Raw genomic sequence first — 13265 nt, 5'->3', positions numbered from 1 at the left:
GGAGATCGTGAATCTGACATTGTTCACCATTAGGAATCAGACGGTATGGAGATCCCTTAAAAAACTAGGAAAAAAACCCACCATATGACCCAGCAGTCCCACTCCTAGGCTTACACCCTGAGGAAACCAAATCTGAAAGAGACACAAGTATCCCAATGTTCATTGCAGCACTATTTACAATAGCTAGAACATGGAAGCAAGCTAGATGTCCATCAACAGATGAATGGATAAAGAAATTGTGGTACATATACACAATGGAATATTACTCGGCCATAAAAATGAACACATTTGAGTCAGTTTTGATGAGGGGGATACCTAGTATACAGAGTGAAGTGAGTCAGAAAAAGAAAGATAAATATTGTATTCTAATGCACATATATGAAATCTATAAAAATGGTACTGAAGAATTTATTTACAGGGCAATAATAGTGAAACAGACATAGAGAACAGACTTATGGACATGGGAAGAGGGGAGGAGAGGGTGAGATGTATGGAAAGAGTGACATGGAAACATATTACCATATGTAAAGTAGATAGCTAGTGGGAATTTGCTGTATGGTTCAGGAAACTCAAACAGGGGCTCTGTACCAACCTAGAGGGGTGGGGTGGGGAGGGAGATGGGAGAGAGTTTCAAAAGGGAGGGGATGTATGTATACCTATGTCTGATTCATGCTGAGGTTTGACAGAAAACAACAAAATTCAGTAAAGCAAGTACCCATCAAAAAACAAACAAACAACAAAACCTGAAGCTACAACATTCCTAGGAGAAAACATAGGTGGTAAGCTTCATGACAGGTTGTGGCAATGATTGTTTGAATATGATACCAAAAGCAAAAGCGACAATATCAAATTAGATGAGTGGGAGTACTTCAAACTAAAAATCTTCTACACAGCAAAGAAAACCATCAATAAAGTGAAAAAGGAACATACTAAATGGGATAAAATATTTTCAAATCATATAGCTGATAAGGGGCTAATATCCAAAATATATAAATAATTCATATAGTTCAGTTTAGTCGCTTAGTTGTATCCCTCTCTTTGCGACCCCGTGGACTGCAGAATGCCAGGCTTCACTGTGCATCACCAACTCCCAGGGCTTACTCAAACTCATGTCCATTGAGTTGCTGATGCCATCCAACCATCTCATCCTCTGTCATCCCCTTCTCCTGTCACCTTCAATCTTTACCAGCATCAGGGTCTTTTCAAATGAGTCAGTTCTTTGCATCAGGTGGCCAAAGTATTGTAGCTTCAGCTTCAGTCCTTCCAATGAATATTCAGGACTGATTTCCTTTAGGATGGACTGGTTGTATCTCCTTGCAGTCCAAGGGACTCTCAAGGGTCTTTTCTAACACCAAAGTTCAAAAGCCTCAATTCTTCGGTGCTCAGCTTTCTTTATAGTCCAAGTCTCATATCCATACATGACTACTGGAAAAACAATAGCTTTGACTATATGGACCTTTGTTGGCAAAGTAATGTCTCTGCTTTTTAATATACTGTCTAGGTTGGTCATAATTTTCCTTCCAAGGAGTAAGCGTCTTTTAATTTCATGGCTGCAATCACCATCTGCAGTGATTTTGGAGCCCCCTCCCCACCCCCCTGCCAAATAAAATCTCTCACTGTTTCCATTGTTTCCCCATCTATTTGCCATGAAGTGATGGGACTAGATGCCATGATCTTAGTTTTCTGAATGTTGAGTTTCAAGCCAACTTTTTCACTCTCCTCCTTCACTTTCATCAAGAGGCTCTTTAGTTCTTCACTTTCTGCCATAAGTGTGGTATCATCTGCATATCTGAGGTTATTGATATTTCTCCCAGCAATCTTGATTCCAGTTTGTACTTCATCCAACCCAGTATTTTGCATGATGTACTCTGCACATAAGTGAAATAAGCAAGGTGATAATATACAGCCTTGACATACTCCTTTCCCAATTTGGAACCAGTTCGTTGTTCCATGTCCAGTTCTAACTGTTGCTTCTTGATCTGCATACAGGTTTCTCAGGAGGCAGTTCAGGTGGTCTGGTATTCCCATCTCTTTTAGAATTTTCCAGTTTGTTGTGATCCACACAGTGAAAGGCTTTGGCATTGTCAATAAAGCAGAAGTAGATGTTTTTCTGGAACTCTGTTACTTTTTTGATGATCCAATGGATGTTGGCAATTTGATCGCTGTTCCTCTGCCTTTTCTAAATCCAGCTTGAACATCTGGAAGTTCATGGTTCACATACTGTGAAAGACTGGCTTGGAGAATTTTGAGCATTACTTTGCTAGCATGTGAGACAAGTGCAATTGTGCAGGAGTCTGAATATTCTTTGTCATTGCCTTTCTTTGGGATTGGAATGAAAACTGACCTTTTCCAGTCAGCAACAAACAATCCAATTAAAAGCATGGAGACTATCTGAATAGATATTTTTCCAAGGAAGACATACAGATGTCCAAGAAGCACATGAAAATATGCTGTATATCATTTATCATCAGGGAAATGCTAATCAAAATCACAATGAGATAGCATCTCACACCCACTAAAATGGTTATTATAAAAAAGACTAGCCATAAACAAGTGCTGGTAATGATATGGAGAAAGAGAACACTTGTGCACTATTGGTGGGAATGTAAATTGACGTAGGTTCTATCCAAAATAGAATGAAGATACCTCAAAATATAAAAAAACAAAACCATTATATGATCCAGAATTTTCACCTCTGGGTATTTATTGGAAGAAAACAAGAGGATTAACTTGAAAAGATATGCACCCCCATGTTCACTGCAACATAATTTACAATAGCTAATATACTGAAAGAACCTAAGTTTGCATTGAGCTTCCCTGTTAGCTCAGATGGTAAAGAATCTGCCTGCAATGTGGGAGACCTGGGTTTGATCCCTGGGTTAGGAATATCCCCTGGAAAAGGGCATGGCAACCCACTCTAATATTCTTGCCTGGAGAATCCCCATGGACAGAGGAGCCTGCAGTCTACAGTCCATGGAGTCACAAAGAGTCAGACATGAATGAGCGACTAAAGCACAACATTCCAATGATGGATGAGTGAATAAAGAAATTGTGATATAGATATATATATACATGTATATATATATATGTATATACTTATGTGTCAATGGAATATTACTCAACCATAAAAAGAATGAAATCTTGCCATTTGTGACAAATTGTATGGACCTCCATGGCATTATTCTGAGTGAAATAAGCCATTCAGAAAAAGACAGTGTTGTACTAGATCTCCCTTAGGTGTGGAATCTAAAAGATATATTTATATATATCAAGGTCATAGATACAGAGAACAGACTGGTGGTTGCTAGAGGCAGGGGATGGAGCATGAGAGAAATGGGTGAACTGTTTTTGTTTTAGTTTAATTGAATTAAAAAATCAATTTGGGTCACATGTTAGCTTTTTAAGAACTTGAGGTGTAATTCAGGCTTGTTACCTTTTACTTGAATTACTAGTTATTGACTATTTTGGAATAGTCAAATATGATCCAAAGATTTCAGCTTTGTAGGCATCTTCAGCTGACACATTTGAGCAGATGAAGTTTATAATAATTGAAAGCCTTAAACATCAAGGAATGTATACAAGAACAAACCTTGCTTTAGTATCCTGCAGTAGACCACAGCTAGGGCCAACTCTTCACAGGCTATCATTGCACTAGAGTTATGCTGAATTATTGCTGGACTTAGGGTCTTTTCAGTGCCACTACTGCACGGTGAGTACAGAGATATTTTTATTACTTATCTCCATCCATGTTAACTACACATGTGGTCCAGATGCTTGTTCTGCATCGTGGCCCACATAGCTCTTTAATGCAGAATATTCTCAATGGCTTTCTCTGAGAAGAATGAGGATCCAGTTCACTGGAAGTCTTATGACTGTCTAATCTTATATGCTGAACCATTTTACAAAAGGGACCAACAGATTGGAAACTGGAAAGAGTTTTGCAAATAAAGACAACGTGGATGTTATTTTCAATTGTGCTGCATGTCCACCTTTTAAAATCAGGTTCCTCTTTCTGAGGTGTCCGAGAGAGAAAATGACAGATCTAGAGCTGTACCTGGAGGATAAAATCAGGAACATATTTCTCATCATATGGTCCAATTTAATAACCAACAACAAAAGGAGGGTTTGAGAATAGCAATAGAGAGGTTCTTTAGTTATTTGAACTAGGGGTACACAATGAAATTTTATATGAACCCATTTAAGAATCTCATTTGGTTTCCAAACAGCATCTGCCAATGGAGAAGTACAGAACAACTTCACAGCTGTTACTCATAACAAGCAGTTACAAATATAAGAAAACTATTTGCCCATGGATCATGGGGATTTTGAACAGATATATGTCTGGAAGGCAGAGCTTGTGTTGTAAGTTTTATATAAGGCCCTTAGAAATCCTCTTCCAGTAAACATCAGCCAGATTTAGCTGTTACTCCTACCTGCTGCTGCTGCTGCTGCTAAGTCACTTCAGTCATGTCCAGTTCTGTGTGACCCCATAGATGGCAGCCCACTAGGCACCCCTGTCCCTGGGATTCTCCAGGCAAGAACATTGGAGTGGGTTGCCATTTCCTTCTCCAATGCATTAAAGTGAAAAGTGAGAGTGAAGTCGCTCAGCCATGTCCGACGCTTAGCGACCCCATGGACTGCAGCCCACCAGGTTCCTCCGTCCATGGGATTTTCCAGGCAAGAGTACTGGAGTGGGGTGGCATTGCCTTCTCCTACTTCTACCTACGGACACAGATTTGTGGTGAAGAACATGTGTTAGGACTTTTACCTGGAAAATCATTGTATTTACTAGAATAATAGAGATAATAAAGAGTCAGATGCTCCTGGAGAGAACTGTGGATATATCGAAAGATGATGATGATGATTATTGTTTTCTATTAAGAATCAGAAACAAAAAAAGAGGCGTATTTCTAGCTCCCAGATGATTTTTGTTTAAATCTTTGAAGACATTCAGAGTATGGAGTCAGTTACTGTATCTTTAAGTTGTAGTTTCCAATTGTGCTCTCTCTCCTGCTCTGCCAACCACCCCGCACCAAAAAAAAAAAAAAAGAGAAATAAATAAAAGCAAACATCAGAATATGATGAGAAAGGAAGTAAAAAATGAAAGTAACAAGTTTGAGGTACTGAACTTTAATCCATAGAGATGAATTTTATATTCAGAGCAGCCAAACTTTGTAGTAATTCATGTAACTTATTTTAGCTTCTTGATCTATGCTATTATTTTAGCTTAAAGTAATATTTACAAAACTATGGTCTATAGTAATGTTTAAAAATTTAATGTGCATTCAAAACACCTAGGAGTTATAAGAAGATGATTCTGATTCAGAGGATTCTGATCTGGTGCGTAGCCTGAGAGTTTTTTTTTTTCTGAGAGTATTTTTTAACAAGTTCCCAGGTATACCTGGTGCTGCTGCCACATGGGTTACATTTTGAGTGGAAGATACTTAGATCTGAGAAGATTCATTCTTGAAATGTTTCAAGAAAGAGTTCTATAGCTAGCAGACAGGAATCACTGAACAATATATCATTCTCTTGAGTCATAATTGACATTAGTTCCAAATGATATTGATATTAAAAGCTCTGAAAAAACCAAGGGTCTGTAATTAAGAAGAAAACAGGCTTAGCTTTACTCCTGTGAGCATTTACTTAAATGGTAAATACCATAGCATCTCCCCTGTTTCTGTTTTATAAATAAGTTCATTTCTATTATTTTTTAAAGATCCACTAAATTTAAATATGTTGTATTGCACTTTTGAGAGGAAAGGGTAAGAAATGATGGGCTTATTGTATTTGGTGGGAAAAGTATCTCTTTTTTCTATTATGTATATTATCTTTTCTGAGATTTAGCTAGGGCAGGGCAGAGAAAAAATGTAACAATACTTAGTATGTTTCTTTCACAACTATAAAAGATATCATGATATAGGGGTTGGCAAGCTATAGCCTTCATGGCCATTTTTTGTATAAACCTAAGAATGATTTGTAAACTTAAATATATTTTATATTAAAATTTAAATATTTCAATTGGTTCCAAAAAACCAAAAGAAAGATATTTCAGTTCAGTTCAGTCGCTCAGTCGTGTCTGACTCTTTGCGACTCCATGAATCGCAGCACACCAGGCCTCCCTGTCCATCACCAACTCAGAGTTCACTCAAACTCATGTCCATCGAGTTGGTGATGCCATTCAGCCATCTCATCCTCTGTCATCCCGTTCTCCTCCTGCCCCCAATCCCTCCCAGCAGCAGGGTCTTTTCCAATGAGTCAATGCTTCCCGTGAAGTGGCCGAAGTACTGGAGTTTCAGCTTCAGCATCAGTCCTTCCAATGAACACCCAGGACTGATCTCCTTTAGGATGGACTGGTTGGATCTCCTTGCAGTCCAAGGGACTCTCAAGAGTCTTCTCCAACACCACAGTTCAAAAGCATCAATTCCTCAGTGCTCAACTTTCTTCACAGTCCAACTTTCACATCCATACATGACCACTGGAAAAACCATAACCCTGACTAGATGGACCCTTGTTGGCAAAGTAATGTCTCTGCTTTTTAATATGCTACCTAGGTTGGTCATAACTTTCCTTCCAAGGAATAAGTGTCTTTTAATTTCATGGCTGCAGTCACCATCTGCAGTCATTTTGGAGCCCCAAGAAATAAAGTCTGGCACTGTTTCCACTGTTTCCCCATCTATTTCCCATGAAGTGATGAGACCAGATGCCATGATCTTCATTTTCTGAATGTTGAACTTTAAGCCAACTTTTTCACCTCCTCTTTCACTTTCATTAAGAGGCTTTTTAATTCCTCTTCACTTTCTGCCATAAGGGTGGTGTCATCTGCATATCTGAGGTTATTGATATTTCTCCCAGCAATCTTGATTCTAGCTTGTGCTTCATCCAGCCCAGCGTTTCTCATGATGTACTCTGCATAGAAGTTAAATAAGAAGGGTGACAATATACATCTTTGACATATTCCCTTTCCTACTTGGAACCAGTCTGTTGTTCCATGTCCAGTTCTAACTGTTGCTTCCTGACCTGCATATAGGTTTCTCAAGAGGCAGGTCCGGTGGTCTGGTATTCCCATCTCTTTCAGAATTTTCCACAGTTTATTGTGATCCACCCAGTCAAAGGCTTTGGCATAGTCAATAAAGCAGAAATAGATGTTTTTCTGGAACTCTCTTGCTTTTTCCATGATCCAGCGGATGTTGGCAATTTGATCTCTGGTTCCTCTGCCTTTTCTAAAACCAGCTTGAACATCTGGAATATTTAATGACATACAAAAATTATATGGCATTAAAATCTCAGTGCTCATAAGTAAAGTTTTATCAAAACACAGCCCTGTCCATTTGTTAATGTGTTTCTAAGTTGTTGCAACTATGATTATGGCCTGAAAGTAAAAAGATATTTACTATTCGTTCCTTTACAGAAAAAAGTGCCAATTACTATCATAGTGAGCCTAAAGAACATATGTTTAAAAAGAGGAAAGAGTAGAGGGTATGTGGGTTTTTGATATATCATTTTTCCCTTTCCTCTCAATTGTTAAATTTAGAAAGGATTTATTATTTGAGAATCCATACAATTAGGTCCTGTCTTTTGTTTAGTGATGTTATTGAACTAAAAAAAAACAAATGTATAACTGGTATCTGTATGTAACTATTTCTCTTGCTTAGCACTCAAAGGAATTTATTTCAGGAATCCACATTGCTTATATAATTATAGCATCTTTCTTAAGAAGGATAGAGTTTGTGAAATGGAAGACCGCTAGTCCTGCAGAGTATCACAGTGGGTTTAGAATGTAAGTTTAACCCAGAAATTATGGAGAGTGAAAGAGCTCTCTGAAAGAAAGGAAGAAAAATTTGGACAGTCTTAGAGGAAAGGAAGGAGGAGGGAAGGTAGGAGGGAAAGAAAGAGAGAAATAAGTATGAACGAATGGAAGATCATAAATAACATGAACCCTTCAGAAAGGTCCTCAAAACCTTTGAAAAGCCAGCAAATGTCCTGAATGCTTGGCAGGGGATTTTATTGTGAAAAGCTGGAAAGGATGGAGCTTCTTATCTGGGGTGATATAGGGGTTGGCAAACTATAGCCCTCATGGTCTTTTTTTTTTTTTTGTATGAAGCTAAGAATGACTTTATATTTAAGCTTTATATTTAAATGTAAATTGAAATAAATTTTATATTAAAATTTTAATATTTCAGGTATAGCTGGGACCCAAGAGATGAAGGGAGACCAGGGAATTGGCAGGAATGTTTGGGAAGACACTGGGATTCGAAAGCTGTGTAACTGAATTGTTCAAGACACACTCACCTAGATCTCCAGAGGAAGGAAAGCACAACTACTATCTGACTTGTACAGTTAATCAGTATCTGTTGAATGATGATCTTGCACAGGTTACTTATCTTTGTTGAGTCTCTTTCTTCTACTGGTAAATGGGGGCAAGAATAGCCAGTTGTGAGGCTTAAATGAGACCATTCATATGAGGCTTGTAGCCCTGTATCTGGCACTTAGTAGGGTCTCAACTAATGGTTAATATTGTTTCCATTACTCTTATGTCATCATTCTCATCATACTGTCATGCACATTATAGGTGTCCAAACAGTATTTGTTGCACATAAAATAAAAAACTTTTTCTCTCCATGACAAATGGTAACCCACTGTTAAACAACGTATACCTTTTAAAAAGTGCTGCGCTTTTACATTTTGATTATGACCGAAAGGAACACCAGTAAGACAAATTGCCTGAACTGTTATGAAATTAAGATTATTATAGTGGTAAGTTCCTTTTACTTACACTAGCCTTAACATTGTCAAACCTATGAGGCCCCAGAGACAAATTGGCCCTCCACTGTTGTAAGATATCACGCAGAAATGTCACAGACCATTGATGACTATAATCAGACACACACAAATTTGATTGAGACAAAGAGGCAAAGAAGATATTGGGGAAAAAATCTATTCATTTAAGCAAAATGTGAATAAAGGACCCACATGAGGAAAATGTTCCTTTCTCCTCAGGGTATTTTAGAAAACTGAATATTCTACAACTGGCTATTTTTTCCTTTACATTTGAAGGTGTAAAAAGATCAAAAAGGAAAATAGACTTTTAGCTCTGGCCTGTCTGTGACCTTCAGCAGAGGTTAATTGAGATGGAAAAGAAAAAGTCGCAGCTCTTCTGCACGATTATAGCACATGTTCCCAACCCTTTTTGGATCATTATAAAGTATTAGAGCTAACCATAAAAATGGACTGGATTTATGAAACTCCTCATAACTCAAATAAGAGCCAAAGAACTATAAAAGTCTGAATCCAGGTTTTCCTTTACCTTGTGTGTGTGCAGTGTGGTTTCTGAAGTGTGTTCACTTACAGTATCTCATTTGATTCTTATAACAATTCTATGGGCCAAGCGGGCGTAACTGCCCCCCATCTTATAGAGAAGCATATTGAAACTGAGAGATTAAGGGTGTCATCTACACTTACATAGTTAGAAAGTGCTGAGATGGGTTGGGGTCTTTTAACTCCTGGTCCACCGCCCTTTCTACTGCATTTCCTGGACTTGGTTCATGAAACCCCAGGGTAAAGGGCAAAGGGAGGCTGCACCCCTCCAGGCGTGTGTTGTATCAGCCAAGGGCTTGGCCGTCCTTATGCGAATCACATGCCAAGATGATATTTATCATGTTAGAAAGTGTATGTAAAATGACACTCTGCTTGAGGGAGACTGGGTCACATTTATGGAAAAGGTAACCAGAGATGAAGTTCAGTTTTGTCTGAATCATGTGTTCTTCCGTGAGAATGGCACTATTTTATGAGATGCTACTATTATTACTTTGAATCATATATTTGTTTCACTGAAAATAAATTAGACCTGTACCAATTTTTAAATGTTGATATTTCCTGGGCATAGTTTGAAATATTTTACATAAAATTTATCTTGAAAGCTATTATATTACAGAATCATCTATCTTTGCTAAAGATACGGAGCAAATTTGGTGTTTGACCAAGGTTCCTTCCACAGATACTTAAATGGCTTTACCTTTTTTACCTTTATTGAGATTCGCAGTTGAGAAGTTAAGAGAATCTTGAATACTTAATAATTCTTGTATTCCCTCTTAGAGAATCCCAGCCCAGATTTAAAGAAAACATTATGTTTTTTTCCTTATATTAAATATGAGATACATGGCCTATATCAAGTTTCTTTTTTTTTTTTTTACAATTAAAAAACAAGCTGATTTGGGAATCATAAACTAGATTTCCTTTTAAAAACATCTGCAATGTTAACATTTAAATCCTCTTATCTGAAGTAGTATACTATGTGAGAAAGAGCTGTACCTTCTTTTTAAAGTTTAGACTGTATTACTAAACTTTCTATCTATGTGTGTGGAGGGCTGTTGGGGAAGCGCTACATGAGGAAAGGGGCACTTTTATTTGAGGGAGATTAAAAGGTGGTATCACGGACGTGATGGACATGAGTTTGAGTAGGCTCTGGGAGTTGGTGATGGACAGGGAAGCCTGGTTGCTGCAGTCCATGGGGTCACAAAGAGTCAACAGGGCTGAGCAACTGAATTCAACTGATAAAGACTAGGGAATGAAAATTTATTCAGGCTATTTGAGAAAAGGCTGTTTACTCCTTTGTTTTGACTTGGAGATGTGGATTATCTTCCTTCATCTGATTATTCTCTTTTCCCTTTACTCTAAAAATCCTATTACTAGTTGAAGTCTGATGCACAGGAAAGCCCTATTGGGTCATGAAAAAGAGAAATACAGTTTGTAGGTGCTCTGTGTTGAAAGTAAATGTTAACCTAAACATTTATGAGGGAGATGCCTATCTATCACAAAATTAGAACTTCCTTAGCCTCCAGCTTAGAAATCATATCCAGTTTACAGAACCTTATTAGGTACATTCCATGGGAGAAAAGCCTCCTTTTAACCATATTTTGGAGATTTAGAAACATTGTCTTCTGTAGTACTTGACAACACAGCTATAATTTTGAGTTTGTCAACTGTGCAATAATTCTGATTAATCAAGATCCAGTCTAGTTCAGAAAAGCAGTTTCTATAGCATTAGATAGCACCAAGGCTCAAGATCCAGTCTAGTTCAGAAAAGCAGTTTCTATAGCATTAGATAGCACCAAGGCTGAGAAGGGCGAGTACAGATTGTTAGACCTTAAAAATATCTGGGGAGGTTTCTGATTATATTCTTTTACATTCTATAAACTTTTCGGTTAGTGGTGGTTTTAACTTTTCTGCTTCAGCATATCTTTCAAATTAATGGAGAAAATACAGGTGATTTCGCACACAAAAAAACATGTACCCAAGACATCATTACACCCCTGTTACAAATTCAAGATGTCACACCATAACTAACTTATTGACTGGTTGCATCTTTAAGATCATATGATACGGGTATCCCTACCTTGGGGTCAGGAATTTTGATGTTGTTTTCCGAGTTTTATATATATGTATACAAGTTTGCTGTGCATATGTGTGTGAACTATGGCCTTTATCATATTCTCAAAGGAAGTTAGGAACCGCCAAGAATAAATAAGCAGACAACTGTACCCGAGAGTTGTTAACACAGAAGTTCTTAGACTGTTTAAATACTCCTTTCTCTTCCTTCCTGGCTCCCCTTTCAGTGCTCTCCACTATGCCCCGCATTGAAGTTCACCCTTGGTCTCATGCTTCTATGCAAGCATAATCAAGTTAATAATGAGAGACATACAGAATGGCTGCTTCTACTGGATGCCCACTTTTACGTTCTGAATAAGGTATCCACCTGAATTGTAACTGTCATTCTTGCTTTTGATAAATTAGTTGGACAACTATGAAAGGAACTGAAGGTTTCTTCTTCACTTTCCTTTGTAAGATAAGAGGATGAAGCAAGCAGTTTTCTGAGTTTTAGGCCTGGACATGAAGCTATAGCAATGCAAGTCAAAGGTACTTACTAACAGGAGCCAAAAATCTATCCAATAAGAAGTCTTTTTCAAGTATTCTAGATTTATAATCACTTTGCTTTTCCTATTTAAAAAACTTCATGTTAAGTCTTAGGATCCCTGTGTGCTAAGTTGCTTCAGTCATGTCTGACTTTTCACGACCCTATGGACTGTTGCCTGCCAGGCTCCTCTGCCCATGGAATTCTCCAGGCAAGAATACTGGAATAGGTTGCTATACCCTTCTCCAGGAGATCTTCCAGATCCAGAGATTGAAGCTGGGCCTCTTATGTCTCCTGCATTGGCACGCAGGTAATTTACCACTAGCACCATGTTATAGCCAGTCAGAAAGGGAAGGGACTATCTACCTTCCCTGAGCTCTAATTATGACAACTTCCTGTCTTTTGTATTTCTACAGTGTCCAGTTATTTATGTGTGACCACTTTGCATCCTGGCTCCTCTCTAGAGGGAATTGAAAAGAAGGAAATTAAAAAAAAAAAAAGGTGAGACCTAAAGTCTATATTTCAAATGAATGAAGATCTCACTTTTATATCTTGGTTAGGCTATATAGCCATCTCTTCTGCCATCTCTTCAAGTTGCTTCATCAGTTTGGAATGCTACCTTCATCATGGTGCTCAATAAAACTAAATTCACATATAGCTTTCAGGGTATTATGGAGTGTCATGCATTCACTTAGTATAATCTGAATAATTTTTAAATAAACCTCCCTGTATGAGTAGCATATTTTCCTGGACACTCTTATAACAAGTTGTTTTGAAACTCAAAAGTACCAATGTTAATAACATCCATAATTGCTTCTCTACAGCTTATGCTGTTATGTAAGAAAAACTGGTAAAAAAATTTTAATAGAGTCCTCAACTTGAATTAAATAAGTGAGAGATAGGAAAAATTATAGTACTTATGTTGGGAAAGCTGTTTTTCAGCTTTTGAGTTTTATAGTTATGGCACGACTAAGAAAAAAGCTCAATGCCTACATATCAGAATACACAGTGAGTTTTGGTCAGGGAAATTAGTCTTAGCAAAAGACAACTAGAAATAGCTTTAAAAATCCATTCTCTCTTCAATCTTACCCACCTAGCGAAATCTTAATTCTCTTAAAACCCAAATTTCCAAAAAAACAAAAAACAAAAACAAACAAACAAACAAAAATCCCCAAATTTCCACCTACTCCTGCTTGCACCAAATAGTAAATGCAGTTAGGAAAAAACGCAGGTGACCTTACATTAAGTAGAGAAATTCTCACTCTTCTCACCCTAGATTACATTTACTGGTTTTAAATGGGCCTTCAATAATTCTGCTACATTTACCTAGTCAGTTTATTCTTCTACTTTCTAA

At 37.6% G+C, this 13265-nt stretch overlaps 2 long non-coding RNA genes across 2 annotated transcripts in view; both read left to right on the top strand.

The window, feature by feature from the left end:
* Positions 1-9021, top strand: part of LOC108637000 — a 168005-nt gene extending 158984 nt beyond the window's left edge. The window contains exon 4 of the long non-coding RNA XR_001918706.1: positions 8184-9021. This is a non-coding gene — a long non-coding RNA (uncharacterized LOC108637000). The remainder of the gene's footprint in view (positions 1-8183) is intronic.
* LOC108637001 lies at positions 10541-12398 on the top strand. The gene is made up of 2 exons (XR_001918707.1): positions 10541-11747; positions 12328-12398. It is a non-coding gene; the product is annotated as an uncharacterized LOC108637001 (long non-coding RNA).

The sequence above is a fragment of the Capra hircus genome, chromosome 10 (assembly GCF_001704415.2).
Source record: "Capra hircus breed San Clemente chromosome 10, ASM170441v1, whole genome shotgun sequence".
Classification (NCBI taxonomy): Eukaryota; Metazoa; Chordata; class Mammalia; order Artiodactyla; family Bovidae; genus Capra; species Capra hircus.
The sequence above is the reverse complement of the archived record's forward strand: the minus strand, read 5'-3'. Positions and strand labels throughout refer to the sequence as shown.